The sequence below is a fragment of the Embiotoca jacksoni genome, unplaced genomic scaffold, assembly GCF_022577435.1.
Source record: "Embiotoca jacksoni isolate LCO1_2020_lvr unplaced genomic scaffold, fEmbJac1.0.p SCAF_24, whole genome shotgun sequence".
Lineage (NCBI taxonomy): Eukaryota > Metazoa > Chordata > Actinopteri > Embiotocidae > Embiotoca > Embiotoca jacksoni.
Window position 1 is genome coordinate 3548395 of NW_027185375.1, and position 4817 is coordinate 3553211.

The following is a 4817-nucleotide window of genomic DNA, read 5'->3' on the forward strand; positions in this document are numbered from 1 at the left end:
ACCCGTCTATTTATGAAACTTGGTGGAAGGATGTAGCACGGGTCAAGGAAGAATCCCTTACGTTTTATTTTAGAAAAAATGTTACCTTTCAGTAACAGTGAGAGATGGCTTTCTAGACCAAAGTAATATATTTTAAAACCCAGTAGTTGGTAGTGAAGTTCAACTGTATCAAAACAGAAATATGATCACTCTTTATTATAATTCCTGGACACCAATAATCCTCAGGGATACACAAGCAGTCATTAACGAGCACTCAGGACATTCAGAGACACAGGGATGCTGGGTCTTAAGATTTACATGAAGTCAGTCCCTGCAACATTTTTGCATGAAGTGACCAACAGACCAATGAATTTGCAATTTTTTTTTGTATTCATATAATAAAGGCAGAACTTTCTTTGACAGTCCAAAGAGCAGCAGCATGATGGAGAGGTCTTTGCTGGGTGTGTTGTATTTCTCAGGTCAGTGAATTATTTGTTTATCTTTTGCGGTGCTTATTATTGTGTCATATTTGAGTACTGGAGGCAAAATGACCTTTTCGTTTCTAGAGCTACAAATATGTTCATTTATAATTTTTGGTCACAGGGTGGCTCCAGCTCTCCACCTGCCTTCTCCATCAGTACCACTTTGTTGCTGATGAAATGACCTGGACTGAAGCTCAGACCTACTGCAGACAGAAACACACAGACCTGGCCACCATTGAAAACAATGACGAAATGAACCAACTTATCAACACAGTTTTATCTGCTGGTCACAACTCTGAGGTCTGGATCGGTCTGTACAGTGAGATTGACTGGAAGTGGTCAGATGGGTTCAACGGGACCGGGGCTCAATACAGGAACTGGGAACCCACTATTTCACATCTGAATTTCAACGAGTATGGCTCTGTGATATATCATCAAACATGGCAGAATCATGACTGCTTACATACTCATCAATTCATCTGTTATAAAGGTAAGTTCTCAGCAAAGCAATATTCTTCTCTATTAAGGATTGTTTAAAAATGAGCTAGGTCAACATTGAAATAATTTTTGCCAAAACTGCAGGAACACAGCTGGATCCTGAATTTGTTGTTGTGGAAACAAGCATGACCTGGTCCAATGCTCAGAGGTACTGCAGGGAGAACTTCATAGACCTGGCCACTGTGAGGAACGATACAGAGAACCAAAAAGTCCAAACACTCAGTGGTACGACTTGGACATGGATTGGTTTATTCAGCAGTTCCTCTGTTCACTGGTCTGATGGGAGTGGCTACGGTTTTACAAACTGGCGCACGGCTACAAGACCATTTCCCTCAACTGTCACATGTGGAGTTGCAGTTTTGCAGGATTATGGACGGTGGAGCTTAAAGTTTTGTGAAACTAGACTACCATTTGTCTGCTACGGCGATCCTTCTCGTGGTGAGTGCTTTACTGTCCATCAGTGGAAGAAAATAAATACTACAAACTTTAGAATAACTGAGGCTTCAAAAGGACAATATTTATTGAAGTTTTAGTAATAAAACTTTGTCGATTAGACTCAGATGTTTGTCTGACAGAATTACATGTATGATGTTTGAACTACAGTGATGATGAAACTGTGAATGAATTGATTTTGATGGTGTCAGAGACAAAGAAAATAGAGCAACAGGAATAGCACATATTCACCCATAGAAGAACATATACCGAATGTGGGGGAACAGATATTCTTTCCAGATCTCAAAGCTTTATTTAAGATAAAATCACCAACAAGCTGTCATTCTTTGTCTGTCAATAGTGGAGAGAAAGGTAGTGAAGCTGATGCTGAAGCCCGAGGACTCTGTGGATCTGAATGACCCTGCTGTGAAAGCAGACCTCCTGAAAAAGGCATGTCTCCTAAATCCATCCTTAGACACTGTTTCAATGTTTTAATTGTGCACTTTGTCAAGTTTTAGCAAAAAAATAAATAAATCTGGATATATATATATATATGTCCTCTGGGTTTTTAAAATAAATACATTTAAAAACAACTTAATTCAGGGGATGTTTCCCAGTAGTTACCATTTATGTCTCAGCTCCAGGTCAAACTGGAGGAGAAAGGAGTGAGTGGAGTCACCCTGAAGTGGAGAGAACAGCCTGATGGAGAAGTCTTCCGCAAGGAGAGAACACGTTCGCAGAAGAATAGAAGACAGAAGACTGAGCTCTGAAATTTCCACCTAAATTTACTGACTTATCTGACAGCCAAATATTGATTTTGTAACTTTACAGAGTGGTTGAAACAAAACAACACTAATCTCTGAAATTTGATGAATGATCATGATGAATGTGGTTTCTGTGTGATTATGTATCCTATCAGACCATAACATGGTAATAATAATAATAATTATAAAATAATAATACAGAGGTTGGGATTGCACATTTGCATATAACAGAAACGTGGCTTGGCAGAGGTCTTTTTTAGTTAACCTTTGTTTGTTTTATTGATTATTTAGGTAAAATATGCAGAATATGACTTCATGGAGCGGCTTGTAATGGAGTCGACCGAAGTCTCACAGCTCCCAAATATCTGACTTCAATGTCAAAACATAAAGACCCCCTCTCCCTTGGATGGACTTTAAAATATTAGCTAAAACACTGGCAACACGTCTACAAAAAATTCTTCATGAGATCAAACTGCATCAAGAATCAACTTTAAACATGTCTGTTTGACGAAGCTTACATGTAGGCAAAGGCTTTTTTTATATTGATATTTCAATTCGGTTGATTTTTTTTTCTTGTTTGTGCTTGTAAATTGTATTGGGACCAATCTATATGGTAAATCAAATGTATTAATATAATTGAATTGAATTTGGTAGTGTTCTAGTAATATCTGGCATATGCAGTATTTACTGTTGGTCTGTTAACTGAAATATTAATAAACAGATGTAAAAAAAAAAAAAAAAAAAAGCACGACGCTCAGATTGTAACCTTTCTACTGTAGGTAGTACCAGTTGAGACTTTTGATTGAGTTGAAAATATGTAAAACAAACAGACATACAAGTTATGGGAGTGATTTATTCCAGGATGCAGGTTGAGTGGTGTACGCTTCCTGAAGAGGACACACAATTGTTTTTAACAGCAAAATCAAGAGATCAAACAAACCAGCAGAGAGAAGAAAAGAATCGAAGAAAAACAGTGTGGTCAAAGTTACACCGTCAGTGCCATCATCCGTGAAACTCCGTGACTATTACATTGGAATATCATTATCCCCACTTCCCCCTCTGTTAAAGGGGGCACTGATACAATGACGACACATCACTAGAAAACTAAGAACAAGCTGAACATGAGCAGAATATGTACAAAAGATGAATTAAGGGGGAAACCAGAATGAGTGAATACAATCTGATGTATTAAATACATGATGAACCAAAGGGTGATGTTGGCGGCGATGGTAGCATTGGTAGTCTGTGAAGGCCTTTCACCCAAAGACCTTCTGATTCAGAGTCTGTAGACTTGTTCAGTTGCCACGCAGCGCATGGCGACAGCAACTGCTTACATCATTAGTGCAATCAAACGAACAAAAAGACTTCAGCAAAAAGGCAACAGAAACACTAACCAGTGTTTACACATACTGGGAAAAAACTGACAGGTGTATCAAAAATATCCATATACATAGTCATCACTGTGTCGCTGTGAGTTCTTTATAAGACAATGAAATATTTTCCAGTTAACAATGAGGTTCGTGAAAAATTCCTATCAGTGAGATTACACTGAAAATATCGAAAATGGATACTTGTGAAGCAGGCAATGAAGCTGTGGAAACTGGAAACAGTGAAACTTTTTTTCAAATAAAAAAGAAATTCAGTGATGGGTCACTCCAGAAAAAAGAGAGAAAAAAAAAGGCATGTATTTTGGTAGTAGTGTAAAACAGTCACACACATGTCAAAGGGAATATTTACAAAGTGGAGATCACTGTTCATATTTACACATTTACATACAACAAACCAAACCTTAAAGGAGACATGATTCCACCGGGGGCTACGCCTAATATAGGCTGATACAGTAAAATATATCAACTACACCTTCCCTCCATGACGGCAACCTTTGTCTCCAGGGGAATGGACCTGGAAAGTGTGAGGAGAAGGAGGAGGAGAAAGGGCCGTACTGATTCTAGAAATAATGAGACTCGACAACAGGTAATGTCACTGAGCAGATCTACATCTGCTGTTTTAGGCACCATGGGACAGACAGAGGTGGAACTGATTTGAACACCTCACACCAAACTTCTGTAGATGTGTGATCTTTAAACAGGAATACAGGGAAATCATGAACCAAGCTGTGTGTATACAGAAACTGAGTTCTCCAAGAACCCGTGAGTGGAATTGAAGAAAGTGCAACACTGCCCTCTTGTGTTTACATGTGTACACACTCATCATATGCAAATTCACAAGGGTTTACCATATCCAACATTCTATTGAGAGTATTATTGCCTTTGAAGAGAGAGTAGTAGAGTGGTCACTGTGGGGAAAAACAAAGCAAACAACATGGGGGGAGAATAAAAATATATTGTTCTTTAATTTGACTTCACTACCTTAGTGCACCATACCTTTTGTGCTCAGAAATCATCTTAGCACAGCAGTCTTTGGCTGCAGCTACCTTTCAATCGCTACAGGCTTACATGGATCAACTCTGTCTGACTGTGAATGTCACTAGAAACCAGTGCAGTGAGTCATGTTTGCTGAGTTCAAGTGTGTTAAGTGACAGACAAGGTATCCACAATTTTTTTTTTTTTTTTTTTTTTTTTTTTAAACACAGATAAAACATAAAGGCTTTGATCCTCGCTGGGTGTCCACAGCTGGTGTGAAGAGTGAAGAGGGGAAAAGG

General features: G+C 38.6%; 1 long non-coding RNA gene across 1 annotated transcript; it reads left to right on the top strand.

Annotated features, from left to right (window-relative positions):
• The first annotated feature begins 1192 nt into the window (after window positions 1-1192).
• LOC138204010 (uncharacterized) lies at window positions 1193-2884 on the top strand. Its single transcript, XR_011178756.1, has 3 exons — window positions 1193-1397; window positions 1753-1841; window positions 2030-2884. It is a non-coding gene; the product is annotated as an uncharacterized lncRNA (long non-coding RNA).
• Window positions 2885-4817: the final 1933 nt, after the last annotated feature.